The sequence below is a fragment of the Myotis daubentonii genome, chromosome 1 (genome assembly GCF_963259705.1).
Source record: "Myotis daubentonii chromosome 1, mMyoDau2.1, whole genome shotgun sequence".
NCBI lineage: Eukaryota > Metazoa > Chordata > Mammalia > Chiroptera > Vespertilionidae > Myotis > Myotis daubentonii.
The window spans coordinates 99495040-99510713 of record NC_081840.1 but is presented as its reverse complement, the minus strand read 5'-3'; the positions used below and the strand labels follow the sequence as shown (position 1 = coordinate 99510713).

General features: G+C 38.8%; 1 protein-coding gene across 13 annotated transcripts in view; it reads left to right on the top strand.

Annotated features, from left to right (window-relative positions):
- The window catches only part of ZNF438 (zinc finger protein 438), a 221356-nt gene that overhangs the window by 142107 nt on the left and 63575 nt on the right, over positions 1-15674 (top strand). For 7 of the 13 annotated variants that reach the window (XM_059712276.1, XM_059712230.1, XM_059712249.1 and 4 more), the window contains one exon: positions 9501-9564. The exons of the other annotated variants lie outside the window; for them this stretch is intronic. The gene's annotated coding sequence lies outside the window, so the exon portion shown is untranslated. The remainder of the gene's footprint in view (positions 1-9500; positions 9565-15674) is intronic. 13 annotated transcript variants of the gene reach the window in all.

Sequence of the window (15674 nt, the reverse complement as noted above, 5' to 3'; positions counted from 1 at the left end):
ATTGCTTTATTTTACTGCCAAGTTATAGAGTACTTATCCCATTTTTAGAAATTCTTGACTTGCTTACTATACAGAATATACTAATAAATGGAATTGCTCAGATTTTTTAATGTATTTAATAATTCCATAGAGAGAGTATATGATGGAGAAGCTCTAATAAATAACAAGTAGTTTTGAATTGAGATGATCAATAATAAGCCTATATCCCTCTTTTTTTGTTGTTAATCCTCACTAGAGGATATTGATTTTAGAGTGTAAGGGAGGGAAAAAGGGGAATGAGAAGAGATAAAGAGAGAGAGAAACATCGATGTGAAAGACCCACATCAATTGGTTATCTCCTGCATGCATCCCTACTGGAGTGAGGAACCTGCAACCCAAGTAGTGTCCTTGGCTGGAATCGAACCCAAGACCCTTTGGTGAGCATGGTCAACACACTAACCACTAAACCACACTGGCCAGGACTATATCCCACTTTTAATAAAAGTACAACACTTAAAAACCTTTAACAAGTCTCTGTATTAAAAAACAATAAAACATTACTGAAAAAAAACTAAAGATTTGAATAAGTGAAGAGAGATGACATGTTTATGGATTGGCAGAATTAATTAGATGACAGTTTTCCCCAAATTGATCTATAAATTCAACATTATCCCTTTCATAATCCTACAGGCTTCCCCCCCCCCCATATTGAAAAACTTATTCTAAAAGTTATATCGACTAAGTTACAATGACTAAGATAGTGTGTGCTGCTGTAAGGATCATAAATAAATCGATGAACAGAAAGGCCAAAATAGACCCACAGTTTATGGTAATTTGATTTTCAGCGAGATCCAAAGCAACCCAGTGGGGAAAGGAAAGTTTTTTAAATAAATAGTGCTGGAACAACTGGATATTTATATTGAATAAAAATAATTCTCAATTCCTACCTTGTCCCTTGCATAAAAATTAATTTTTGATAGATTAAATGTAAAAGCTAGAACCAGAAGGCTTTTAGAAAAAAAATCAGAGAATATCTTCATGACTTGGGGGTAAGCAGAGATTTAAATGCAGAAAGCAGCCGAAACCGGTTTGGCTCAGTGGATAGAGCGTCGGCCTGCGGACTGAAAGGTCCCAGGTTCGATTCCGGTCAAGGGCATGTACCTGGGTTGCGGGCACATCCCCGGTAGGAGATGTGCAGGAGGCAGCTGATCGATGTTTCTCTCTCATCGATGTTTCTAACTCTCTATCTCTCTCCCTTCCTCTCTGTAAAAAATCAATAAAATATATTTTAAAAAAATAAATGCAGAAAGCAATAACCATAAGAAGAAAAAAATTACAGACTGTATCAAAAAACAAAACAAAAAATGTATGCTCATCAAAAATACCATTAAGAAAAGCCACAGACTGGGAGAAAAATATGTGCAAAATATATATGTGTCAGAGGGCTACATAGATTTAAAAATTTTTGCAACTTTATAACAAAACAATCCAAAATAAAAAAGGGAGGGTAGGAGAGAAATTATTTGAAAAGCTACTTTATAACATAGATACTCCATAGCAGGAGATATTGAAGTGGCCACTAAGCATGTGTTCAACATCATTAATCAGGGAAATGCAACTTCAAATGATACTGAGATACCCACGAGCATGGCTACAATTAAATAGGTTGATAACAACAAATGTTAGTAAAGATGTTGAGTGACTGAAACTCATACACTCTGTTAGATGGTACCACCTATTAGGAAAAAGATCTGGAAATTTCATATAAAGTTAAACATATACTATGTGATGACCCAGCAATTCTACTTCTAGGTATTTACTCAGAAAAAAATGAAAATATAACTACACACACACACACACACACACAGATGTTCATAAGACATACATAGTATATACATGTAGCTTTGTTCATACAAGCCAAAAACTAGAAATAGCCCAGATATTCATTAGTAGAGAATGGGTAAACAGACTATAGTGTATTCATAAAATAGAATACTACTCAGAAATAAAAAGGAACAAACTACTGATCCCTGTAACACATTGATGAATCTATTAAACTAGCTAAAGAAGTCTTATACAAAAGAATACATACAGCCCTGGCTGGCCTGGCTGGTAGTTAGAGTGTTGGCCAGTGCACCGAGTGCTTTGAACCTGGGTTATAGGTTCAATCCCAGCCCCAGTTGAGGTATGTATAGGAAGCAACCAATCTATGTGTCTTTCTCACATCTGTGTTTCTCTCTCTCTCTCCTCTCTCTTTCTTCCCCGCCCCCTCCTCCCTTCCACTGAAAATCAGTGGGAAAATACCCTCAGGTGAGGATTAAGAAAATAATGATAATACAGTATTACTCCATTTTTGTGAAGTTCTAGAACAAGCAAAATTTATCTGTGGGAGGGATGGAGTCAAAAGAGTGGGATGGAGCAGGGAATGACTGGCAAGGATTATGAAGAAACTTCCTTTGGAGTGAGGTAATGGTTTGGGTTGCAAGCTATATGCATTTGTTAAAACTCATGGAATGGTATACTTAAGATTTGTGCATGCCATCTTATGTAAATTTCACTTAAAGGAATGAAAAAGGAGCTTTAAAAAATATCACAACAAGATACTGTTTTATATCCACAAGATTGGGAAAAGTGCTGGCAAGGAGATGGAGCATCCTGCCTTCTCTTACCCTCGTTAGTGATTAAAGAAATTGGATAAAAAATATAAAAACAATTTGTCATTATGTAATAACTTTTATATATACCAACCCAGAAATTTCACTCTGAAACATAGAAACACTTGCAAATGTACACAGAGAAATATGCATGACAATGTTCCAGAACACTGGAAAGAATTCAGATATCCATCAACAAGAGAAGTCATAAATTGTGCTATATTCAAACATACCAGATTGGTGAATCTCATGAACATATAATAATATTCCTAATATGATTCCAACCAATATAATTCCACCCAAAATATTGCAAAAATAAACACTATATTAACTAGGGATATGTAGGATAAAATAAAGCAAAGTGAAAAACTCATAGGTCATTGGAGGAAAGGCATGGCAAGGATTGGAAATGGAATGGGAAGAATATAGGTAACTTCAAAGTTACTAGTAATGTTTTATTCCCTAAACTGGGTAGTGGGAATAAAGGTGTTCATTTTATTTTACTTTTTTTTTTAACTTACACATATGTTGTAATATTGTTTGGTATATATTCAGTACTTAATAATTCAATGAGAAACATTATACATTTTAAAAATTAGATAATCTTTAAGAATTCTTCGTGTGCAACCATATGATATGCAAGACATAAGTTGGCGCTCTGATATCATTAATTAGGTCATTTACTCAAGTGTTTATCAAACGCCTGTACACAGCTTGATAGGGATGTGACATTGGTTAAGCTGTTATTTGGAGGCTACTGATTTGTTATCTGTATCTTTAAAATGGATTAGAAAACTGCTGAAATCTAAAATGGTTACGGTCTTATATAGGCCTCACTGCTAGTCCAGGGGGCTTCTGAATGCACACTTATGAATTAGAATGTCACTTGAACTGATCCTTGACCAATTATTAAAGTACCTTTCATCAGGTCATGGAGTAGGTCTCCCACCATTTATTTTCTTGAAAGTTAGCTATAATAAAAATTTTCAGGTTCTGTGGCTAACACTTAGATATTACTGTTCTTCTGTTGTATCTTCAACATTTCAAAGTATTTACAATTTTTATTTTATTTTAACATTTCATGCAAAATTTGTGAACATTTTTCATTAAATCAACTTGTCAGAAAATAAAGGTTGAACTCTGTAGCTATAAATTAAAAGGGCCTACCCCAACCTTTTCTCTTTATAAGTATTCAAATATTCCTTTGGATGCCAGATAAGAAAGTCATAGTGCTAGATATACAGCAAGATAACAATCTGGTTGCATATATGAAGTACTTAAATATACACAGTTGCAATTCCAGTGCCTTATTGCTTCATTTATCACAGGAAGTTCCAGAGTTTTGAAATATTTTGTAAGAAAAGCTACTCTACTTGCATCAATTCTCATGAGAACGACCAAGAATTTTATGCCAATTTAATCCTAAGTATTGAGGTTAGGATTCTAAATGACATTTAATAGTATGATTTATTTTCTTTTTTAAAAATATTTTTTATTAATTTCAGGGAGGAAGGAAGAAGGAGAGAGAAATAGAAGCATCAATGATGAGAGAGAATCATTGATTGGCTGCTTCCTGCACGCTCCCCACTGGGGATCAAGCCTGCAACCTGGGATATGCCCTTGACCGGAATCGAACCTGGGACCCTTTGGTCCGCAGGTCGAGGCTCTATCCACTGAACCAAACCAGCTAAGGCTTATTTTCTATCTTAAACTTTACAGGGCACAAAACAAGACCTTATCCTTTCATATTGCTTTTTATTTTTAAAGCATCTGAGTGGTGATAAAAATCTAAGCTTAAGAATGGTCAGATGATTTATGATATTTCATTTCTTTTTCAAAGGATTAGGATGTCACCAGTAAGCCTATTAGAATTGTAGGTTTAAAGTTTCTCAATTTTAAAAAAGACCAGCTGCATAAACGAGTGTGTTAGCTTTGTAATTTAATTCTGTGTGTGTGTGTGTGTGTGTGTGTGTGTGTGTGTGTGTGTGTTTTTATACTTCAAAGTACCAAAGGATGCATTTATTCTTAGGTCATAGATACTTGTTTATGTCACTGTGATCTCAAACTTTCAAGTACACTTCACAATCTTCTTAAAATATTAATATGTTGTTACTGTGTTTTTCAAAACCTCAAGACATTTCTCCTTTTGTCTACCTAAATCTGCCTTTCTTCATGGGTTGACCACCAACAAAGGTGGAATGTGGATAAACTAGGTGAAGACTACTTAAAAAACTGGTATCCTGCATTTAAGGATGGATAATATAATTATCCTTGAGAATGTGTCATAAGCACCTTAAAGCTATTTTCTATTAAACTTTTAAATTTGGGATAATTTTAAATCCACATGGAGTTATAAGAAATAATATGCATCTCATGCACCCCTTACAATTTTCCCCAAAACAAAGGCAACCAAAGCAAAAGTAAACAAGTAGGACTACATCAAACTAAAAAGCTTCTGAATAGCAAAGGAAACAATCAACAAAATGAAAAGGCATCCTATGGATGAGAGAAAATATTTGTGAATCGAATATTCCAAAAGGAAAAAATATCCAAAATAAACAAAGGACTCGTACAACTCAATAGCAAAAAAAAAACCCCAAATAAGTCAATTTAAAAATGGGCAAATGACCTGAATAAACTGTTTTTGAAAGAAGACATAGAAATGACCAATAGATCCCTAACCGGTTCAGCTCAGTGGATAGAGCATCGGCCTGAGGACTGAAAGGTCCCAGATTCAATTCCGGCTAAGGGCATGTACCTTGGTTGTGGGCACATCCCCAGTGGGGGATGTGCAGGAGGCAGCTAGCTGATAGATGTTTCTCTCTCATCGATGTTTCTAACTCTATCCCTCTCCTATCCTCTCTGTGAAAAATCAATAAAATATATTTTTTAAAAAAACACAAAAAACAAATGACCAATAGTTACATGAAACTAATAACTAATCATCAGGGAACTACAAATAAAAAGCACAGTGAGATATCATCTCACACCTGTTAGGGTGGCTATTATAAAAAGACAAGATAACAAATGCTGGCAATGATGTGGATAAAAGGGAACCCTTGTACATGGTTTGTGGGAATGTAAACTGGTTATAGCCATTATGGAAAACTGTATGGGATATCTCAAGATATTAAAAATAGAACTATGGTATGATCTAGCAATTCCACTCTGAGAATATATCCAAAGGAAATGAAACCATTATCTCAAAGACGAATCTGTACTTCCGTGTTCATTGCAGCATTATTCACAATAGCCAAGATATGGAAACAACCTAAGTGTTTACCAAGAAACGAATTTATCAAGAAAATATGGCATATGCAACAGATTGATGATTTCATAGGGAAGAGGGGATGGAGGTGGAGAGACATTAGCCAAAGAACTTATATGCATATTAGAGGCCCGGTGCACAAAAATGTGTGCACTCGGGGGGGAGGGAGGCCCCTCAGCCCGGCCTGTGCCCTCTCGCAGTCTGGGACCCCTCAGGAGATAACGACCTGCTGGCTTAGGCCTGCTCCCGGGTGGCAGAGGGCTGGCCCAATCCCTAGGTGCAGCCCCTGATCGGGCTCAGAGCAGGGCCAATTGGGGAGTTGGGGCGCCGCCCCCTGTCATGCACAGAGCAGGGCGGATTGGGAGGTTGCGATGCCACCCTCAGTCACGCTCAGGGTAGGGCCGATTGGGGGATTGGGGCACCGCCCCCTGTCACACTCAAGGCAGGGTCGATGGGGAGGTTGTGGTGCCACCTCCTGTCATGCACAGAGCAGGGCCAATCAGGGGGTTGGGGCGCTGCCCCCTGTCACTCACAGAGCAGGGCCCGTCAGGGGGGTTGGGGCTCCGTACCCTGTCACGCACAGAGCAGGGTCGATCAGGGGGTTTGGGCGCTGACCCCTGTCATGCTGATCCCAGTGCCGGGAGGCCTCGCGGCTCTGCTGATCCCAGTGCTGGGAGGCATATTACCCTTTTACTATATAGGATAGAGGCCTGGTGCATGGGTGGGGGCTGGCTGGTTTGACCTGAAGTGTGTCCTGGATCAGGGTGGAGGTCCCCACTGGGGTGCCTGGCCAGCCTGGATGAGGGGATGATGGCTGTTTGCAGCTGGTCACACACCCTTCAGGGTGGGGGTCCCCACTGGGGTGCCTGGCCAGTCTGGGTGAGGGGCTGAGGGCTGTTTTCAGGCTGGCGGGTGACTGAAGCTCCCAACTGCTCCTTTTTTTCTTTTTCTTTTTTATTCTGGGCCAGCCTTAGCTCTGAGGCTTGGCTCCAGCTCTTAGGCCTCCGCTGCTGAAAGCAGGTATCTGGTTTGTTTGCGTTCTATAATCAAAACACTGTTTCAACTCCAGCTCTGAGATCCCGGCTGGCTGAAAGCAAGTTTCTGGGGTTTTGTTTAGCTTCTATATTTGAAACAATGTTTAAAACTGCAAGCTCAGAGGCCGGCAGCGGCAGGCGGGGAACGTTGGAGTCCTCAGTCACTGAAGCAAGCAAGCCTCATGTTTGCTTCAAGCTGCCTGGCTGCCAGCCGCCATCTTGGCTGGCAGTTAATTTGCATATCGCCCTGATTAGCCAATGGGTAGGGTAGCGGATGTATGGCTAATTACCATGTTTCTCATTTATTAGATAGGATATGCATAACCCATGGACACGGACAATAGTTTGGTGAAGGCGTGGGGAGGGGGCAGGAATAGGGAGGAAGGGTCAGTGGGAGAAAAAAAGGGGACATTTGTAATACTTTCAACAATAAAGATAAATTTAAAAGAAGAAAATATGGTATATATATATGTAATGGATATCATTCAGCCTTTAAAAAAAGGAAAGCCTGACATTTGTGGCAACATGGGTGAATCTGGAGGGCATTATGTTAAGTGAAATAAGCCACAGAGAGAAAGACAAATACTGTATGGTATCACTTATACTGTGGAGTCTTAAAAAAAAAAAATTTGAACTCATAGAAACAGAGTAGAAGGTAGAAAAGTAGTTGCCAGAGGCTAGGATGTTGGGGAAATAAGGGTGCAAACTTAAAGTTATAAGATGAATAAGGTCTGAGGATCTAATGTATGACATGGTGACTATAGTTGATAATGCTGTACGGTATAATTAAAATTTCAAGAGAGAGTAGAACTTAAATGTTCTCACCAAAGAGAGGAAAGGAGGGGAGGGGAGGGGCGGGGAGGGGAGAGGATGGGAGCGGAGAGGAGAGGAAATGAAGGGAAGAGAAGGGAAAAGAAGAGGGTACATATGTGAGGTGATGGGTATGTTAATTAACTTGATGGGGGATCCTTTCACAGTGTATACCACCTATATTTAATTATCACATTGTACACTTTATTTTATTTTATACTTTATTGTTTTGTGTGTTTTTAAAAATATACTTTATTTATTTTTTACAGAGAGGAAGGGAGGATAGAGAGTTAGAAACATCAATGAGAGAGAAACATCGATCAGCTGCCTCCTGCACACCCCCTACTGGGGATGTGCCCGCAACCAATGTACATACATGCCCTTGACTGGAATCAAACCTGGGCCCCTTCAGTCCACAGGCCGACCCTCCATCCACTGAGCGAAACCAGTTGCAGTGGTCGGCGAACTCATTAGTCAGTGGAGCCAAATATCAACAGTACAACGATTGAAATTTCCTTTGAGAGCCAAATTTTTTAAACTTAAACTATATAGGTAAGTACATTGTTATTAACTTAATTAGGGTACTCCTAAGCCTTAAGGAGAGCCACACTCAAGGGGCCAAAGAGCCGCATGTCGCTCGTGAGCCGCAGTTTGCCGACCACTGGGTTAGGACTAAACTTTATTGTTAAAAGTATTACATATGTCCTCTTTTTCCCCCATTGACCTCTCCCACCCTGTACCCACACCCCACCCCAGGCCTTCACCACCCTATTGTCTGTGTCCATGGGTTATGCATATACACATATGAGTTCATTGATTGATCTCCCCTGACCCTTCCGCCTTCCCTCTGAGGCTTGACAGTCTGTTCATGCTTCTAAGTCTCTGGGTCTGTTTTTATTCATCAGTTTATGTTGTTCATTTGATTCCACATAATGAGTAAGATAATGTGATACTTATTTTTCTCTGACTGGCTTATTTCGCTCAGCATAATGCTTTCCAGGTCCATCCATACTATTGTAAATAGAAAGAGTTCTTTTTTAAGCTGTGTAGTATCCCATTGTATAGATATACCACAGTTTTTTTAATCCACTCATCTGCTGATGGGCACTTAGGCTGTTTCCAAATCTTAGCTATTGGAAATTGCACTGCTGTGAACATAGAAGCCTAGTACCTATCTCACACCATACATTGTTATTAACATACTAGAGACCCAATGCACGAAATTCGTGCATGGGTTGGGTCCCTAGGCCTCGCCGGCTGGCGCTGTCTGCTCCAGTTGGATGATCAGGGGTCGGCACCGGCCTGCTCGCCGGCCAGCACTGCCCCCCAATTGCCCCGCCGCCGCCGGTTGTGTCCCTCTGTGGGGCAACTGGCGGGGCGATTGGAGGGCCCCCACTGGCACCCGCCTTGGCTGGCCTGGGGCCTACTGGCTGGGGGCAGCTCCTGCATTGAACATCTGCCCCCTGGTGGTCAGTGTGTGTCATAGTGACCGGTCGTTCCTCTGTTCAGTTGAATTGCATATTAAGCTTTTGTTATATAGGATTATTGACTATATTCTCTATGTTGTGCATTATATCCATGATTATTTTTATAACTGGCAATCTGTACATCTTAATCCATTACCCTTTTTCACTTATCCCCAGCCCCCTCTCATCTGACAACCCCCTCTCATCAATATCAAAATATTCTCTGTATCTATTACTTTGTTTCTGTTTTGTTTGTTTATGTATTTTGTTTTTTATATTCCACATACAGGTGAAATCACATGGTGTTTCTCTTAGCGAAATACCCTCTATGTCCATCCATGTTGTTGCAAATGGTAAGATTTCATTCTTTTTATGGCCTAGTAATATTCCATTGTATATATGTATCACATCTTTATCCAACCACATATTGATGGACACTTAGGTTGCTTCCATATCTTGGCTATCTATAATAATAAAAGCATAATATGCTAATTAGACCAGACAGCCAAACAACCTTCCAGACGTCATTCCGGATACAACCATGGTGGCAGGGGCAAGGCAGAGGTGGTGAGGGGCAATCAAGCAGGCAGGCGAGCAGTTAGGGGCATCAGGCAGGCAGGCAGAGTGGTTAGGGGCGATGAGGCAGGAAGGCGAGTGGTTTGGGGCTATGAGGCAGGCTGCTGAATGGTTAGGGGTGATCAGGTAGGCAAGCGGTTAGGAGCCAGCGGTCCTGGATTGCGAGAGGATGCAGGCTAGGCTGAGGGACCCCCTCCCCATGCACAAATTTTGTGCACCAGGCCTCTAGTTGTAAATAATGCTTCAATGAACACAGGGGTGTATATGTCTTTTCAAATTATTATTTTGGATTTTTTTGAATATATACCCAGAAGTGGAATTGTTGGGTCATAAGATAGTTCTATTTTTAGTTTTTAGAAGAACTTCTATACTGTTTTCAATAGTTGCTGCACCAATTTGTATTCTCACCAACAGTGCACAAGGGTTCTCTTTTCTCCATATCCATGACAATACTTGTTTATTGACTTATTGATGATAGACATTCTGACAGATATGAGGTGATACTTTGTTGTGGTTTTAATTTGCATTTCCCCAATGATGAGTATGTTGAGCATCTTTTCATATGTCTATTGAAAGAATCTGCTGGTGCTTAACATGATATCTTACATCTTATTAATCATAGAAGACCTTTATTTCTCTAGCGAGACTTCTCAATCAGCTTTTTAAGGACAAGACCTGTATCTATCTATGCTAGCTGCTGTGAGTGTACCCTGCTGGTATTCACAAAGTAAATGGTAAAAAAATGCTAGGTATTGATACTGTGGACATGTTTTATTTACTCATGGATTTTTAATAAAATTTTATATTATTTTGCAAACTTTTACTGAAAAGATGTGTTTATATTTGAAACAAGAGTGACCCTACCTTTTAACCTGCCACGAGGATTGTTTTCTCTTATCCAATTTAACTTTTTATTCATTTAATGTAACTGAGAAGTAGGAATCATAATTAATATATTTATTTCTTCTTATATTTGTTAAATTATGAAAATTTCTTCTTGCTGGAACCATATTACTCTAAAATTTTGATATTGTTTGTAGTGATTCTCCTACAAAATTTAATTCTGATTTTTGATAGGAAAGATACATTGAAAATAGCAGCTTCAATTTGAACTCTATTTAGGAAAAACAATGTTTATGCAAAATTATTTTTAAAATTCTTTTTAAAATAATTATATTTTTATTTTTTATCAAGATATTCTAGGTAAAAAGATAATGTGTTTCTGTAGATCTAAGTATTTTTTAATGAAAATACAAATAAAAATTCTGTTTAAACCAGTTTTTCTCAAAAGGGAGTGGCATATCAGCAGAAACAGAATCCCTCCCTGCTTACATTGTAAAATTATTATTATTTATCCTCCATATTACCACACTCCTGCTGAAATCTTTCACATTGAATAGAGCATTATTTTTCAATATAATCATATTGGGAAGTACTGCAGTAGTCTCCTATTATGTCTTTGTCTCTTTGTCCTGTGTTTGTGGAAGCTTTTTCCTGGGAGTAGAGGAAAAGACGTTTGTTATTATCAGATTTTTCTAGACATGTATGGAGAACTACAGGGTTCTGGGCATTTGCTGAAGCATAGTTCTCTTGTCTCAAGCACTCATCAGCTCTTGCCTTTTTTAATCCTAATGTTCTCCATCTCTCTCGAGAGAGAATCTTGCTGCCTGCAATCTACCACTTTCAATATGATCTTTCTTCTTTTCTGTGCCTATAGCCTCAGTTGAATCTCCCCCACTTTTGCACATGGTAAGTGTGCTGTAGATCTCAAGAAAGCATTAAGTCTTACTGCAACCAGTGTGTCCTGGGGTGGATAGAATGCAGAGAGCTCTAGCACCTTGTTTCTCCAGGAGTGTTCAGTTGAGCCTAGAGAGCCTCTGGAATTAATGTGAAATAAGGTCTAGGTAGGCACACTGTGAGTAAGAATAAATGGGCCTGCCATAAAGGAAACATGAAGACCATTTGAAAAATCTTTTTGCATCCCTATTGTTATCACTTCAGTCTATATGTACCACTGTTGTATTGGTATATTGTGATGTGGAAGAAGGCATGATGTACAAGCATGACACATATATTTTTAGATTGAAGCTTGTATTCCATTGTGGTTATCATGACTGCAAAAGCCACAGCTCCTTCTAAATACCTTTGTCGTGATCTTACTCATATGTATATGTGGAATCTAATGAACAAAATAAACTGATGAATAAAATAGATCCAGAGACATAGAAGCAAGGAACAGACTGATGAATCTCAGAGGGAAGGGGGCCAGGAAGAGATTAACCAAAGAACTTATTATGCATATATGCATAACCTGTGGACACAGACAATAGTGCTGTGAAGGCCTGGGGAGCTGGGGGGCGGGGGTGGGGGGGCGAGCCAGCACTGAGTGGAGGGGGTCAATGGGGAAGAAAGGGGGACATTTGTAATACTTTCAACAATAAATTTTAAAAAATAATAAAATACCTTTGTTGTACTTAATTTTTCCTCACTTAGTTAGATCATATAGTTAGTATCATTAATTTGGAATGGAAAGTACCCACCCATTATTAACACTGCCTCTTATAAGTTTCAAAATTATTAAGCATGTAATATTAAGAAGTAAAAATCTTTTATTACTTTCATTAAGAGGACATTTTGAGATAAGCTCAGAGTGAAAATGAAGAGTGACTAGTAATGTCAACTAGGAAAATAAAATTTAAAAAAAAAATTATTTTCTGGGATTTACCATATCAGGTATTAGGTTTGGACTTTGGGACCAAAGTCAAGCATATCTTTGGATTTGCAGTTTTATATAACTTAGTAATCATTATTTAAGTCATATTCACATGCAGTTACTTTGAGAAATCTTAGTACTTTATTGAAGATGTAACCTTTTGTATTGTACAGTAGAATAAGGCAAATTATCTTTATAGATTTTGCTTAAGATTTCAAATACTGTGTCATTTTTTCCAATAAATGTAACCTTCATAATGTATAAAGAATATTGTTTTGTGTTTTTCTCTTAAGTTTAAAAATTCAGTTATCTTTTCTAAGCATGTTTAAGAAAGTCAGTGAATTTTATCTTACAAATTCTGAGGGAAATAACCACAAACTTCATACAAGAATAATGAAAAGATTTTATTAGATAACTTTCGCATATTGGCGGTGTTATAATTTCCAGATTTGCCTCATAAGAGCTACTTTTAAAAATCTGCAATGGGTAATACTTCCCAAAGTGGATATCATAAATGATTTTTCTTAATCATAAAATGATATGATTTTTCTTTCAGAAAGTGCTTGGGCAAACTAAATTTCAATAGTATTTTTCTGAAATAGCATTCATATTTCACTATGTATCTGTATTCATTTTTTTCTTTTTTGTTTTTGTTTGTTTGTTTGTTTGTTTTTGTTAATCCTCACCCAAGGATATTTTTCTATTGATTTTTTTTTTTAAGGGGAGTAGAAGGGATGGGGAGAGACACATCGATCGATTGCCTCCCACACGAGTCCCAACCAGGGCTGCAGATCCAGCCTACAACTGAGGTATGTGCCCTTGGCCAGAATTGAACCCAGGACCCTTTAGTCCGCAGGCTGATGCTCTATCCACTGAGCTAAACCAGCTAGGGTTGTTTTCATTTTTTTATTTGCAGGGTGCTTTGCCATCATCTATTTGTACCATACCCATGTGATAGACAGGAATTTATTCAAAAAATGTAGAATGGCTATATTTATTTCTTACTTAGAGTTCTTCAGGATAGATGTGTTTAAGAACTAATTAAATTTTTAAACAAATAAATAAAAAGGGCTGTGTGGCAGACCTCAAGTCACATAAGTAGGAAATTACTTCAAAACAAAAAGGGCCATAAAGAAACATTAAACTATACTCAGACAAAAAATTAGTAAATATGTTAATAATTTTGGACTATTACAGATGTTTTATATGCTTTTCTGATATATATGATGTGTAAAGATACAACGTATTCTACTTATATGATACATTATATATTTTTATAACTATATTTAAAATGAAGTTTCCAAATATTGAAAAATATAATTATAAATATTATATAATTATATACATACTAGGGGCCCAGTGCACAAATTCATGCTCCTTGAAAGGAACTGTGGACCACAAAGCTGCAGTGGGCACAGAGGCAGATCTCGGCCCACCCTTTGTGCCCCTGCCTGGCCCCTCCCACCACGGCCCCTGGTCCCCTGTTTGCCAGCAGCCCCACTCCTGCCGGTGCTCCCATGCACTGACAGTGTTGGCCCCGCTCACACCCGCTGATGGCGCAGAGTAATTGGGGCCAGTGCCAGCAGCAGGTGCGAGCGGGGCCGGCGCCCAGCAGGTGCGAGCGACAGTTGCTGCCCCATTTGCCCCTCAGGAGCAGGGCAAGGTGGAGAAGCCCTGAGGGGCGATCGGGGCCAGTAGCTGCTGCTTGCACCAGCTGACAGCGACTGGGGCCAGTGCTGGGCACTGGCAGCAGGTGCAAGCGGCGGCGGCTCCAGTGCTGGCAGCAGGTGTGAGCGGGGCTGGCCAGTGCTGGAAGCAGGTATGAGCACCAGGCGGGACTGCAGCCCGTAGGAGCAAAGAATTTTCAGTAACCACCAGAGGCTAGCCCTGATGACAGCAACTGGTGCCCCACCTTGGTCTGGTGCCCTGCTCACCTCCTCCACCATCCCACCGCGGCCAATGCCCACCATGTTCTACACTCTGACGCCTGCTGCCAATGCGCTCCATGTTCCACACGCGCTCCCTGGTGGTTAGCGCACATCATAGCGACCGGTTGTTCCACCGTTTGGTCTATTTGCATATTAGAGTGTGTGTGTGTATATATATATACTAAAATATGGATAAGACAAGTAAATAATTATGTCAATACCCCTAAAAAACTGAGATTTTCAGCATTAAAGTCAAAAGCAGTATAAATATAAAATTGAACAGATCTGTGTTGAGATCAGGCATTCTTCATTTCTATCCAGAACCCAGGGAAAGCTGAGGCTGCTAGGCCAATGACTACCAAACATAGTGCAGGACTATGCAATTTACTGATAGCAAATATTTTGGGAAAGCAAAAAAAAAATAAATAAATAAACAAATGAGTAAATCAGACTTTTTAAAATATATTTGCCAGATGAATTTTGCTCTGAGAGTCTTTTTTTGTCCTAGTTTACATCCTCAGTGTCTTGTTATAATGTACTTGATCATGTGCCATTTTTAAGTTTCCTCATTTTGATGTTAAGTAATACTAATAGATTCTGAAATAATTTTCTGGCAAATAACTGCTTTCCACTGAGGAATAACAGGAATGAATTTAGTTTTAGTAATTCTTATTTTCTTGGCTAGCCAAAGTCTTTAAATGTCAAGTCCTTCAAAGAGGTTTTTATTCTGGAGTTATTTAGAGCAATAGTGTTTTATTATAATTTCTAAAAGCCACTTTGGCAATTTAAGACTATACTGAAATAAATTTTTTATCTCTACCCTATTTTTTTTCAAATGACCCTTTAGTTATGGGGCATCCACTTGGATTTGGAATGTCAACACACAGAACCGAATGTCAGGTAAAGACCTGGCAATGGAAATAAATTATGCAAATAGTTTGTTTTATTGCTAATGTACCAGTAATAGACAAACATTATAAATCTACAAATGCCATTTGGATAAGCAAAGTTGTAGGCAAATTTAGGAGAATCGAGAGAGTCATTTAAAGAAACTGATAGTGACCTGCCTTTTGCAATCCTTTTATGGGGAATTTTCACTAATGTTTGTTCTCATGAGCTAGCACACACAGGAGAGACTATTGTTCCTGATTTTTCCTGAGAACACTGAGGCTTGTATCCATTTCAATCAAATTTCTATTTTTATTATTGTCCATATAGGCTCAATCTAAGGATTGGTAACCATTAA